At 42.6% G+C, this 15,248-nt stretch overlaps 1 protein-coding gene across 2 annotated transcripts in view; it reads left to right on the top strand.

Annotated features, from left to right (window-relative positions):
• Positions 1-12,012: 12,012 nt before the first annotated feature.
• Positions 12,013-15,248, top strand: part of InR (Insulin-like receptor) — a 35,557-nt gene continuing 32,321 nt past the window's right edge. For both annotated transcript variants that reach the window (XM_033377196.1, XM_002137806.4), the window contains exon 1: positions 12,013-12,351. The gene's annotated coding sequence lies outside the window, so the exon portion shown is untranslated. The remainder of the gene's footprint in view (positions 12,352-15,248) is intronic.

Genomic DNA, 15,248 nt, shown 5'->3' with positions numbered 1-15,248 from the left:
AGTGAACGGGCTCTCATATTTTCATATATAGGAAAATTGCAACCAAATGAAACTTTGGGTGGTGGGAAAATAGGAAAAGGAAGCCCATCTTACCTCCTCACAGGCCAAAACTGATGATGAGATGGGTCTGTCTGGCTCTGGGATTGGGGTTCCTATGGCTGTGGGCTCTGTGGGTTGTGGGCTGTGGGTTGGGGCCTGGCTCCGCCTTCTAATTAAAAAGCATAAGCACTAATTGGCATGCCGCTGTGCGGTGTGGTGCGGTGGTTTCGTGGGGTGGGGTGGGGCTGCCCACTTGCTGTGCGCCGTGAGTTGTTGTTTTTATTATTGTATATATTTGTGTGTGTGCGTGTGTGTGTGTGTGCGTGTATTATTATTGTATAATAAAAGAAAAATGCCATAAAAAAAGGGAAAACAAAAGCAAAAATAGCGTAGCATTTATTTTTGTATTAATCATGCTATATTTTTGACGAGTCGAGGCCCCAAAGAATGTTGGCCAATGTATTTGTATTTGTGCGTAATTTATTTATTTTTAAATCGAGTTGTATTTGCAGCTGTATGGGTATTGGTTCTACATGCTTGTGTGTGTGCGCTTGTGACAAAAATAAGCTGCCGCAAAACAAATTGTTAAAAAATCAAAAAAACAAAAAAAAAGTAAAACAAAAAATAAAATAACATAAAATCTTGAGAGGATGAGGCAATGACGGGACCCCGGGCCAAGTTTTGTTATATTATTTTTTGTTGTATATTTTTATATATTTTTGTGTGGCAAAAACCGGAAATTGTTTGTCCGGCTATTGTTGATGACGTATGTGTATGACTGACTGGGAGGCACACACAAATACACTCTCGTACATACATATGGATATCCATATAAGCTGTCGGTCTGTCGGGAGGCGGCGTGGGGCGTGGGGCGGGTTCGGCATTGGAAATTTCGGGCGCATAATTTGGCCACACTAATTAGCAGAGAGGAGAGCGAGAGAGACAGGCGAAAAAACCGACCGAAAAAAGCGAATGAAAAAATACATATAATGCTCTGACCACATGTCTAAACGGTGCTGGTTCTGCTGCTGCTGCTGCTGCTTTGGCGCGCATGCAAGAACGAGAGGGAAGAGGTAAAGCAGAGCACGAGCACGAGCAAGAGCAAGAGTAAGAGAGTGGTGGCCAAGTGATAAGCATGTGTGTGTGTTGCTCGGCGTGTGTTGGTGTGTGTGTGAGTGGTGCGCTGAGCGAGACAAACAGACAGGTGTCATTGACCTTTTTCGCAGCGATGGCAAAAAAAAGTAAAGGAACAATAACATCAACCCACACACAATAAAAGCGTTTTTTGTGTGCAGTTTGTGCTGCGTTTACTGCTAGCTCGCTTCAGCTCTGCTCTGCTTTGCACTGCTTGCTGTTATTGCTGTTTATGCTGTGAACTTCTTGGCCTTGAACTTAGACGCGCGTCTTCTAATCGCTCCACACACACGCTTCCACTCGCTCGCCTCACTCTCTCTCCGCACTCCCTCTCACGCTCTCGTCACGCACACACCCATGCAGACAGGCACGCATTTGTGGGTTTATTGCCTCTGTTCAGTTCAGTTCTGTTCTGTTCTGTCGATTGTAGTTGGGCTTTTGTTGTTCTTGTTTTTGTGGCTTTGAATTTTTTGGAGGCGCGCACATACCTAAAATGGTATCAATTACGCAATTCATATATGTATGTATGTATATATGTACATACCCTTGCAGATTTCAGAGGGTATCATGAGTATAACTCGATCTTTCCTGAATCAAAAAGCAATATCAGTATCATATCTAATGACTGCTACAGAGAGCTACAATAAATCTATAATAAATCTACATACATATATGAAAATCTAAGGTTTATTGTTTCTTGCTTAATTTTGGAATATTGAAACTATGAAACTACTAATCGACCTAGAAAATACAATGATTTTTTGTAAGGACCCGTACTTCTATTCTCTTAATTATTCGCTGCTTTGCAGTTCCTTTCGCTTTAGTGGAAAATTATCTGTGACTCAACTTGTTTTTTTCCAAGAAAAAAAAAACTTAATAGTCTTCTATATTCGCATACAGTTCCAGGAACAATATTACAATCTTAATGCATTTTCTGGGATCAACATGATCATCAATCAGCCGCATCGAAATAAACAAAATTTCCTTGCAAGTGATTCACGTATTCTTGTACGCATTGCCCGGAGAGGCCCATCACATCACGCATCCCCCCACCACTCCCCCACCACACGCTTCTGCTCAGAATCTTATCAGAGAGAGAGAGAGAGAGAGAGAGTCTAAGGTCCAAGTAAATAATACACAACAATAACAATAACAGGAACAAGAGCGTTGTGGGAAGGGGGAGGAACAACAACCATAAAACACACACAGTTACACACAAACAACACATGACATAGTCGTCGTCGTCGTCGTCGCCGTCGTCGTCGGTGCCCGTGGTCGTTCCCTCAGTTCCCCATTTACCGAGTTTCACAGTTCCTCAATTCCTCAGTTAGTAGTCGTATGACGGTGGCCCTCCCCGCCCCGCAAGTTGGACTCCTCTCCTCCCACCGTCTACACGTCTGCACTGCTACGCTACGCGTCGCCTACGCATAAACACCATGTCCACCAAATAACACCATATCATTGTATTCGTGCGTGTGCGTTTGTACAATTATGGTCTACTATGTGATTTAAAAACAACTAACAACTAAAAAAAAAAAGTTACAGTCGATTAACGAACTTGGAATACTTGGTACTAGTTGTTCTTGTGAAATAAAAAAAAAATAAAAATTAAATTTAAAAAAAAATTGCATTTAAAAAATTTGCAATTAAATTAGAATTACTAAAATGGATTTAATTTATTAGATTTAAATAAATAACTTTCTATACGAATTATAATTTGAATGTGACTAGCGCAATAAAAAAAAGTTTAACCTTTTAGCGTCATTCATTTTACAATTGACTGATCTTAGTGGGAATCATAGAAGAGTAAAAATCGCATAAATGCATTCTAATATTCCCCCCCATTCTAATACGTCCCCTAACGTAGCACGAGTCTACCCCCAATAGTCTAGCAATAGCGGGTATAAGAAGAAAAAACAAAAAAAAAACTAGAATACATAATAGTACGCAACAACAAAGTGGTCGGTCGGTCGGTCGCGAAAATGGCAACTCGAGCTTCGTGTGGAGGAGTGGAGTGACAGGCGGTAGACAGCCGATGACGTGGTGTTTATATGGTTACGGGATCTTGTGATCATTCGTGTGCGCTATTGCCGAATGTCGGCAGCGGAGGTGGAAGTGGAAGTGTTTATTCTGTGATTTATTCAACCATGTTGCGGGCGGGGTGACACATATGTACGCACACAGCTTGTGCGTCCAGCGGAAGAAGCAACAGTTTTGGCCAACAGTTTTGGCAAGCTGTTTGTTCAGGTATTTTGATTGAAGATAATGGGGCAGTTTCTTTAAACGTGATTTCGATACATACAATACCAGTATGAAAAATAAAAGTTATATTTCAAAAAGTTGTCGCTATAATTTTATCCAACTTGTGCCCGAACCTCGCATTTGCTAGAAATTTTGCCGCCGATATGGTATCATTTTACGGATGTACTTCCGGAGTTTGATGAATCGATGGAAAATGATATTTCACTCCTATTTTGCAGGTGGTTTTCCAATACTGGCGAATTTCGATTTTTATGTGGATTTTCCTCTAATATCCATTATTATTTTTAGAAAAATTTCGCCATTGACCGCATCTACCTTATCGCGGACTCTTTCTTATTCTTGTATCCTGTTTACGCAGTTGCCGTTACAAATCTCCCAAGCACACCCCCACCTCTTCCCCTTGTTTGTTATTATAGCCCCGTTCTCTTTGACAATTTTAATATTCACTCGGTCTCAGTCTCTTCTCAGTGTTTGCCCCCCTCTCTCGGCTCTTGCTCTTGCTTATTGTTTTTGCTGCGGCCTCCTCTGTTTGTGTGTGTGTGTGTGTTGTATGTCTGTGTTTTCGGCATTTCGCTTTGTGCAGTTATTTGTTTTTCTTGTTTTTAAAGATTCCGTGTTATTATTGACATTCGTTTATAAAGGCGACGGCGGCTGCTTGTGCGTGTGGGTTTCTCGGCTTGTGTGCGAGAGTGTGTGTGTGTGTGTGTAATAAACAACACACGTGGTTGCATTTCTATTATCGCTTCCTCTCTTCCACTGCCCGTCTGTTGCCTGCCTGCCCAGCCAGTCCACAAATGCTGCTCTACCTCTCTGTTGTGCTGCAGCCGGTCACCTCGCCCTCTCAACTGGCTCCGCTCTCAACTGAACTCTCCTCTCTCTGTCTCTCTCCCTCTCTGGGTTCTTTGGTTTTCTTCTTTCGTTTTCTATTTTGTTTTTGATAAAGTGCGTGTTTGTCTTTTATGGCAGTGTGTGTTTGTGTGTGTGTAGGTGTGTGTTGGTGTTGGTGTGGCGCTTGAAGCGTTTTGTGTGCGGTTGATGCCGACGTCGCTGCCTGCTGCTGCTGCTGGGTGGGCGGCTGCGTTTGCGTCTGTTTTAACGGTGGCGCTTTTGTTGTTCCTGTTGTTGCTTGGGTGTGTGTGTGTGTGTGTATTTATAGTCACTTTTATAAACATTACGAGATAAGCCCAACGCCCGCTCATTTTTTGCATACCCTTCGCAGAGAGAGAGAGCGGGAAAGGGAATGAATGTTTTAATAGAGGACATGGATTGCTTAGATCCGAATGGATCACTAGATCATATATTTTCCTGGATGAGTCGGATCTTAATCGGATCACTATATAGTAGCTCTTATACAAACAATATATCTGAGCAGGGTATCAACAGCTTCGACTCCCGATGCCTGGCCTGGCGTTCCTTTCACGTTCTTATTCCCTTCCCCCTCGCTCTCTCTCCGTCTCTTGCTGCGGTCAGGCTCTCTCCTCTTTGCCTGTGTCTGTGTGCTGTTTTTGTGCGTGGGCATGCTCTGCGTTGCATATCTATTGATTGGATTTTGGATTTGCTGACGGCATTGACGAGCACCCGCTCGTCTCTCACTCCGACCCAACCCCCCCTTTTACGGTGGGTGGCAGTGGCAGTGGCAGTTGTTGTTTTCTTGTTAGTTAATAAGTTGTTGCTTTTTAAAGAATTTGTTTAGCTTTCTAATCGCTTTTTGGTGCGCACTTTCGCCCGTGAATGACCTTCGACTGTCCCGTTTGTTCGTGCTTTTTCTGTGATTCGGTGATCTCTAGAGGTGATAACAGAAAATGTAGTGATTAATGGACGATCATACAATACTATATGAAATGTAATAAAATGAATGAAATAATACAATACACGCCAAAGGAGATTCCAAGTTTTCTTTCAGCAAGTTCTATATACATATATAGCTTTTAATGAAGATATATTCAGTATAGATTGTACTTAAATGATCCATAGATTTGTTGTATATAAAGTGTTTGCTTAGACCATCATACGGAATGAAGTATTTGATTTGAATGAAGTAGATAAAGATATAATAGATAAAGATATGGATGATATCCGCGTATTTATTATTGTAGGATATCGTAGGAATACAATTTCTTACTGAAATAATCGGGCCATGATGTAGGGCACCACTTTGATCAGTATATATGTATATAGATTTATTTAGTATTTTTTGGATATTATTTTGGATTTTTTTCCCCTATTTAAATTTTAAGATTTGTGAAAAATTAAAATTAAATTGTGGCATGTCGTAACATCTTTAAAATAAATTCATGCGATAGGTTGGCTATCGCTTTTCTTGCTATTGTTGTTTTTGTCATCTCCATTGGAATGGAAAAAAAAGAGTGAGCAGAGAAAAAGATCAACGAACATTGAGGCCTAAGGCAGAACCAGATTAAGGGCCGGGACAGGCCGTCGGACAGACGAAACCCTTTTTGCCAATGATCCCATAGTCATAGTTTGCTCATTAAATTTGAAGCTCTAAATTCTCTCGGACACTCGGTTTTTCCCAGGTCCAGTCTGTCTCGCTCTCGCACACACGTGGCTCTCCGGGGCCGCGCTCCTGTTTGCTTTTGACGTGTGCGCGCGGGAAGTTATATTTCTCAAGTGTTTCGTGGAAATTTCAGGCCACAACGATCTTGAACTACTTCATCATGTAAAACATAAGCTCTCTCTCTCTCTCTCTCTCTCTGTCTCTCTCTTTGCCTGCCTCAACGGCAGAAGGGAACAACAATCAAGAAGACATTTTTATGATTTTATTTTACTGTACTCGTAAATTTAGCGATTAGTGGACGCGCGGTCGGTCGCGGTTCTCTGGTCGTTGGACCCGGTGGATGTTGGCTGCTGGTGTGCCTCCTCCTTGAACCCGTCCGTCCATCCGCTCCTCCGTTTTCCATCTCCCCCATCTTCGCCCTTCTCTCCACACACATATCGTTTCGCGTGCTTCACGCGCCCAGCGAGAGCGGCACTCCATATAGCATATATCTTGTTTTTATGCCCTTCGAAAGGGTACACCATAAAGGCCCGCCCTTTTAGCCCTCTGTAGCGTTTCTTTAGGAATTAATTCAAATTAGCCATCGATTTTGGTTCTTTATTATTATTATGGCAATAACCATCCTTTAGTTTTCGGAGCAAACCACCTTTGGGGGCACGTTTTCGGGAAGTATCTATAAAAATATACTAATAATAGTAATATATTAAATAAAAAATATTAATACTGAAAGAATAAAAAAATAAAAATAAATATCCTATAACTTAAAAATAACGCCCTAAAAACAAGTTTTTCTTGGAGCTCTGTAAGAATTGAGGGTACTATGAGAGACTTGGATTAGCAATGCAATATGATCCAATACTATCTATACTGAATTTTCTTCTCAATGCAAAATTCTATAAATTTTAAATTCATTAAAAAAGATATCTAAAGCTTCGGTTTGTTCCAGCTAAAATGTCTTACTTGTTTTTCTGGTGCTGCTGCTGATGCGGCTGCTCCTTTTAGCCATTGTCGCGGCCCCCCCCTGCACGAACCCTCCACAAACAATGAGACGGCACTCTGCAGACAGACAGACAGACATGCATACAACTCCTGCCATGCCAAGGGGGCAGAGGGGAGGAGGAGAAGGAGGAGGGAGAAGAAAGGCCGCCGTCTGGCCATTGCCAGCGCCCAGAGATAGTTCCACTCTGCTGTTGTCTCTCGTCTCGTCTCGGCCCGGACCGAACCGAACCGAACCGGGTCGGGTCGGGTCTCCTTGTCCTCCGTCTCGTTCTCGTGTCTGGCTCTCTCTCTCTCTCCCTTTCTCTCGCACACTGTATCACTGATGACTGTCTGCTGAATGTTTGCTTTTGCAACATTGTTGCACAAGTTTATTTTTAGACACATTTCCATGATGTTCCGCTCTTTTTTTTTTGTCTTTGTTCCCCCGTTTCGGCGACGCTGACGTTGCACATTGGTAACCCAAGGATTATTGACATTAAATACGAATTACTTGGGCGAAAAAGTCTCCAAATGGGGATTTTGAATGAATGGAAGGGTATCAAATAGAGAGAGAGAGAGAGGAGAGAGGAGAGTGTTCTGTCTGCAATTTTATGGCTCTTTGTATTATTAGCTTTTGAATTTCAGATTTAGATATGTTACGGGTTCTTAATTAATTCTTAATTATCAATAAACCATTCTGAAATTATTTTAAACAATTTTCTATTTAACAATTATTCAAACATTTTGGAAAGTTTCGCAAGGTCTGAAACGAACCAGTTTCGGATTAGCTAAAACTGATCGATTGTTAAATGTTGACAAGCATTCAGTTTGGACATAAAGTCAGTTTCGAACAAGCCCCAAATTAGCTTTGAATCAAAATGATCCAAAAATGTTGATTAGCTGCAAATCACCCTATTATTATGGTGGCCAGTCCAGTCTAGACTGTAAGAAAAGATAGCCTAGGACACGTAAATATATTTGTATTGGTAGCCGTTTCGGGCCTTGAATAGTTGTGGCACTTTTTAAAGTACAATCCCGACGCTTCTCTGCTACCAGTTCGACTAGAGTACACACTATTTGTCTCCCTTACCCATAGGGGCACCGCCGCTACTCGGCTTCGTCTGCTGTTTCGGTCCCCATAGTCCGATAACAAAATGCACAGTCTTTTCCATATTCCCGATGCAATGTCTTGGTGCTTTATGGCCTTTTCTCATAGTTGCTTAAGGTCTAGTAAGGTGTACTAAAGTTTTCTTATAGTTAGTTTTTCGGATAGTTTTGCTAATCGGTGGTTGGTCCCAATGTGCCTGCTGGCTGCATTTGTGGTCTTAGTCTCTTTTATTTGTTAAGTATGTATTTATTTTTTTTTGTTTTTGGTTGGGTTGCGTTTTCTTGTTGTTTGGTTTCGTGAGGTAATTAATTTTCGAGTTTTTTTTTTTTTTTTTTTTTTGTTTACTGATTGTTGTTTTTGCTAAATTTATGTATTTATTAGGCCTCCATCGCATGCTTAGGCGGTGGCTTTAAATTTTAATGGTTTTTTAATTAGGCGGCGCCTTTTGATGGGGAGCCCGCCGGTCTCTCTTTCTCCATCTCTCTCTCTCTCTCGCTGGGACACACCCCAACTACTATCTCCATTACTATTACAGCTCTCTCTTTCGCTCTCTGTCTCTCATTAGCAGCCATCAAGAAATACTACTCCCCGTAAAGTACAGCTACTATTACTAGTGTGTGGCAACCACATTTTACAACTTTTACAACCGCATGTGTAATTCTTTTTATTGCAACCCATTCTCTCCAATCCACTTCCTCTGCTTCCTCTTTGCGCTGCGCTGTGCTGCGCTGCGGCATGGCGTCTGCGTCTGCTTTGGGCCTCCTTTTTACGAGAGACTGCTGCTAGTATATTTTGGTAGTCACTGTACCACATTTCTACACCAGCAACAACAACAACCAGTCCCAGACAAGGGCCAACGACATCGACATCGTTTCTGCACTTCACACACAGGCACACATACTCGCGCACACTCCCTCTCGGCTGTTACAAGAAGGGCAGAGCGAGACAGCAGTGCGCCTTCGTTCCATTCATAAGCGACGACGCGACGACGCGACGACCGGCGGCGCTTCGTTTTTGCCTGCTCAAAAATTTGGCGGCGGCGGCTGCGGCTTCGGCTTCGTGTGCGTGTCGAGTGCAGTTGTTGTGTTGTTGCTCTTTTTTCATTTTACACTAGACAAAATGTTGTTGGTTTTATTTTGTATTTTTATTTCCCTTCGAGGAGTTTCCGCCCTTATCACACACACACACACGCACACACGCGCACCTCGCCAGCCTCTGCCGACTGCATCTGTCGCATGCTGCTGCTTCCTCAGACATGCGCTCTCACTGAGTGACTCTCTCTGTCTCTGTCTCTGTCTCTCTCCCGCTCGCTCTCTGTCTCCCTGTCTGGCTGTTTCGTCCTGTGTCTGCATGTTTTTATACGCATTGCGTTTTACACGTCTATCCGTACGGACGGCAGAGAGAGAGCAAGCAAAATGCAGACGCCGACACTCACTGTGTGTGTCGTGTCTCTCTCTCTGTCTCGCTCCCACTCGGCGCATTCTTGTTATTAGATTTCAGTTTGTTTTCATACACATTCGCTCGTTTTCACACATTACGCTTCGCGTCATTTTTCGGGGTCAACGTCATCTCGAGGGTTGCCGGCGCTGCCTGCCGTCTGCTCTGCTCTGCTCTGCTCGGCTCCGCTGCTGCTGCGCTTCTTGCACGCTTTGTGCATGTCTCGTTGTTGTTTTTTTTTTGTTTTTTTCGCTCTGCCATTCCCTCTCTCTCTCTCGCTCTCTGGTTGTTTGCTGCTGCAAGCACATTTTTAATGCCGGCACTGGCTGTCGGGCTGTCGGTGTCTCGCTTGCGTGTGTGCGTGTGTGTATGCGCGCGTTTTTGTTGTGTTCACCAAAAATACATTTTAGGCAAAAATAATTTTGCAAGTTGTAGCAAAATAAAACTGGCATTAAGTACCTTTAATTTATCTTTGCTCCCTCCCTTTCCCCCCTCCCCATGCCCCCTCCCACTCTGTTCTCTCTCAGCCCTTTCTCCATTGTCTAGCTCTGAAGGCAATTAACTAATTTATTTATTTATTTTCGCTTTACCTCAGCAGTTTTCTCCATCTCCTACACCCCCTCCTCCAGCCGTTTTGAGTGCAATTCGCGTGCCGCACACAACACCCCACGTGACTGTTGTAGGGAAGAGAGAGCGAGAGAGAGATAGAGTGGGAGTCAGCAAGGGAGAGAGAGAGAGTCAGATAGGAGCGTCTGTCTGGCCTCGTTTATGGTAAAAGAGAGCATTGGGGCGGGGTGCTTTTAAGGGGGTTTGTGAGGCTTGAACTGCTGATACCCTGTAGATGTAAGAGACATTCGTTTGAAGAAATAATGTAGGCACCAAAGGCCAGAAATCCATTTCTATCTCGTTACTGTAATAATACTTGAAATCCAAACTTAAAACAAAAAAATCATTGAAACAGAAAAATATCTTTTTAAAGATCTACAAATGGCAGTTTCTATATTATAAGTAAAACAAATTATTACCTTCAAAAGGGAAATAAAAACTGTTTGAAATAGTGAGACATTTAAAAAGCATTCATGGAATAAAAATCTATGGAATGGGATAGAATTAAGCAATGAAAAACAGCGAATAAATGTATGATTTCGTATTTATTGTTGATTTATTATTCTTTCGATAAATCAATCCATAGAACATACATATTTCACTCGCCCATCGAGGGTATCTCTGAGTGGCAATCCCTCAGCTCTAAGAGGTCCCTGCTGTACTTTTGTTGTTGTTGTGCTTTTCGGCTACTTTGGGCCTCGTTCTTTATTTTTTGGCTGCACTTTATTTTTTACACATACACAGCTATCGGTGTTTTGCTGTATAAAAAGGCGTGGCTGGTTTGGTATTTTTTTCCCTGCACTTTTTGAAATTCTTGCAATGTTGTAATAAAATGTTGGGTTTATTGTTTGATAAAGTTTTTTTTTTCCTCGACTTTGTTCATATTTGTGTGCATATTATTTATATTCCGCCTTTGCAGTGCACTTTTTTATCTATTACTTGGCGCGAAAGTTGTTGGCTGCCGAGTTTTCTGGGTGGGGCCTAATGGCTATTTCTGCGAGAATGGCGAGAGTTGTTGGAGCCTGTGTGGCATTAAGGTTTTTCATTTTTAGGTGGAGCCAAGTTGCAGTTTTCTACGCTTAAAATGGAGTTGATGGAATGCCTTAAGGCCATAACGATTAAAAACTCAAGACTGCTGTAAAAGGCGTTGACTGTACTTTATGGCGGGGTTGTACGGGGGTGGGAGGTTTTCAGGCTAGGGTAATGGTACCTACTATTTTTGTCCTCTTAATTGTGCAAAAAACTATGGTCCAAGAATGCTTTAGGGGTACATATTCATTCATATATGTATTTTTTGTACTTTGTAATACCTTTTGTAATATCCCACTAAGAAAGCTTACCCTTCAGAGTTATCTCTCTAAATACTTTATATATTTTGAAGGTATTTAGAACTGTTCTCTAGAGCGGATGGTTCCCTGGATGGGATAAATTTTGTAGAGCAAATTCCTAACTCCAGCGATAGTCATGCACAGGCAATCTATGTGTTTTTGCCATTCTAGGGGATTCTCTTTTCGGCCTAAAATTCCTTTTCAGGCGGATACAATTATTAAAATATAAAATTAATGGTGTCAAATCTACCAATTCCGATAAATAAATAAGTTTTAAATTTAAAACGCAATAATTGACATTCTCTAACATTTCTCTCCCGCTCTCTCTCTCTCTCTTTCTCTCTCTCTCATTACAGATCAACAACAACAACGGAATGCATCATTGAGATCACGTGAAGATCGGATCTGATTCGAATGCCGCGAAGGTGTGAAAGTAAAAAATCATGTGAAAAATATGTGAGAAAACAAGTGAGAAAATGTTATGTGACAAAAGCAACAACAACAACAAAACAGACTTGTAAAGAAGCAACAAAAGCAAGAAAATGATAACCTAAATAAATCAAATTGCTAGTCAAAAAAAAACAAAACAAAAGAAAGGCAAGGAAAGACGACAGAGAGAGAGATAGAGAGAGAGAGAGAGAGAGTAAAAAGAGAGGCCAAGTCGATCAGAAATACCGATCAGAAAATCTAGAGCTGAGCGCGCTTCTCTCCCAGCATCTCTCTCTCCCCCACGCTGTGTGTGTGTGTGTGTGTGTGTGTGTGTCGCCCCGCCACCCCACGAAAATAACAGTTAGCTTTCGCTAACGTTGCAGCTGTAAAGAAAGTGCATCCAGAAGATATTATCAGGGGAACGTGTTTGAAATTTACAACAACAATAAAGGACAGAGCACAGAGGGAGACAGAGTCGGAGAGGGAGACGGAGAGAGATAGATCCCATCTATACGGTAAGTTCCATTCCATTCCACTTCATTTTTTTGTTTCTTCTTCTTTCCCTGTCTCCATATCGTTTGTGCTTAATTTGTGTCACATTCCAAAGTATTTGAAAAGAGGGGACGACCTGGAATTTTCTTCGGGAAATTTATGCTGATTTGATTGTCAATGGGAGGGAACACAGAGAAAAATGTGTGAACGAAGGCTGCAATGGGGGGGCGGTGGTGGGGGGTGTTTCGAGTTCCAAGTTCCGGATATATCATCCGACGAAGCCTCCAATATTTCACTTTGGTATTTCCGCATGGCCCAGTTCCAAATAACTCGACGGCACAATAAATATCGAGAAAATTCCGGATGGAGCAAAAAAAACACCAAACAGGGGGAAAATACTGGATTGCTTGGAGAACGGGTGGAGCGAGGGGATGGGGGTGGTGGTGGGCGTTAAATGGGGGCTGGCTTCTAAATAATGTGTAACAAATGGCGCGTCTGTCGCAACAACAACTGCAATAATAATAACTTGGCAGCAGCGACTGCTCCAGCAGCAGAGAGAGGGGGGGAAGGGGGGGCAACCACAAGAGCTGGAAATGGTACCGAAGTAGGGAATACCCTAGTACTAAGGAAGATACCAAAAGATACCCAAGTGTCATTTCGCTTATGGGACATTTAACTATTGGAACAGGCGGAAGGAGAGAGGTTTGGGAAGAAAAATATCTAGAGCTTCCCATTACAAGTATACCCTAAGGATAACGTATACTTTTCTATAACTTGTATTCCCATGAAAGATTCTTTGGCTGCGGTTAGCAAGGGAAAAACAACTTTCTGAGAGTTCCTCAAGACTGTGGGGGAAACCAGAACGAAGCTGGTTCAGACCCAGGCCCCATCCACACTCGCCACTTCCACTTCCAGCCGCAGACCGCAGAGACCAAGCCAAGACAGGCAACGGACCGCATCACACAGTCACTCAATTGCACACTCACCGTCTGGGCATTTCCCCCAGTTGTGGGGCACAGACACAGACACAGGAGCCACTCTTGAGACGTTACAGAGGAGTGGAGTGGAGTGGCACCATGTGGCATGTGGTATGCCACTGCAATTGCACATATATATTGCACTAATGTGTTTCTTTATACGATGGTTTTGGTTTTGTTTCGAGTCGGAGGGGCCGGAAATAGTTTCAATTGGAAAGAAAAACGCAAACGTACACCAGAACGGCTCTCTAGAGAGGGAGAGGGAGAGGGAGAGAGGTAGAGATCCCAGAGATCTGTTGGTCAATGATAAGGCTCTAAGTGGCTTCCATTGATGCGAATTCTGTGTTGAAAGTTCCATTGAACTCTGCCACTTGAGCAATGGAATAATAGATCTCTGGTTTACTTTGATGTATTCATTTTTAGTAGATATTTCTTGCATTCCTAGAGAGTTCCAGAGTCTAAAGAGAGCATTCTATCACCTCCTGTTCATCCATACTATTTATTTGGTAAAAATCAATTAAATAAGACTTGCTATCGCCAGATCCGAGATTTATGTATTCTTGGGCAGGCGAATAAAGAAAAAAATACATGTCTTGTGCATGATTTAGTATCAAAAGCTTCATAAATGAACAATAAATGGAATACATAAATAAAACATGTTTCATACATTCGTCATGCATCTTTTTTTGCTCTAGAAAAATGCATCCATCTCATGTGGGATCCCCATCATCCTTCCAAGGTGTTTTTAGCTTTTAAGCCGCTTTTTTCAGAGCCGTTTTACGGCTGCTTCCGATCCTCCCCCTTGGATGTCTTCTTCTGGCAGCTTCTTCCATTAAGATCCTCGTTTCCAATGCGTTTAATGTCCGTTCGGGATCCTCCTCCTACCATTCCAGTCTTGAACTTTTATGGCCAACTGGTTTGTTATGGGGCAGCGGCACACGTGTTGCCTGTCAGTCATCCATCCACTCCGTGCCGTCGTTCCGTCACTCCCTCAGCCAGCCCAGACGTTGATTGAGATAGCACCCAGCACCCAGGGCCCATGGATTCCCTGGGGGAATGGGGGGAGGGTGTCGTCCAACTGTCTCGGGGCATCACATCTCTTAGCGTTTTGGGGGCGTGCTGCTGCCCCGTGCAGACGCGCACATTCTGTCAGTTGCTCAATTAGACGCACTTCCGTTCCACACAGACACAGTCGCTGTCCCTTTCCCACACTCGCTGGTGTTGCCCTGTTTTCATCTCCCTTTTCCTCCCCCTCTGCCGCCCCTTTGCCCTACACTACTGCAGTTTTTGTTGCTATTGTTTTTCTATATTTATTTCCGCTTTTCGGTGCGTGTGTGATTGATGGCCGACTGCTGCTGGCTAACGGGATCTGCTGCCGACGCCCGTCTTCTCTGCCTGCGTCGACTGCAGCCGTTTAATGCCCTTCCAAGTGATGTAACCAGAAATAAAAACGAAAACGAAACCGAAACGCACGACGAAAGACGAAACAATGTCACGATTAACATTTACTCAATAAAAACATTCATAAAAGTAGCCAGAAACGACGCAGATCGAAGTATTTGATACCCTTTGTGTTTACCAGTATCTAAATCCTATATATCCATCGGTTATACATCCTTAACTGCAGTGTTTGATTGAATTATCTTCAGATCCAAGAACATTTTTGGAATCAAATTAAAAATTAAAGGAGAGTAGTGCAAAAACAGTGTCATAATTGTAGAGAAAGGAGGGAGTACCCCTTGGGTTAATCATTCTGGAATCATTCAAAAAATGTACTGTTATTGGCGCTTACGAATATTTCGTAAAAATTGGTAATAATTTCATTTATAAAGATTTTTGTTTCTTCGCATGAAATTTCTATAGATACTTCATTGTTCTATATAGCGATAAATCGTTATACCCTCGACCGTCTAGGGTATGCAGAAACTGTACTTGCGGGTCCG

Source organism: Drosophila pseudoobscura, chromosome 2, assembly GCF_009870125.1.
Source record: "Drosophila pseudoobscura strain MV-25-SWS-2005 chromosome 2, UCI_Dpse_MV25, whole genome shotgun sequence".
NCBI lineage: Eukaryota > Metazoa > Arthropoda > Insecta > Diptera > Drosophilidae > Drosophila > Drosophila pseudoobscura.
Note: the sequence above shows the minus strand (reverse complement) of the source record. Positions and strands in the feature narration are given on the sequence as shown.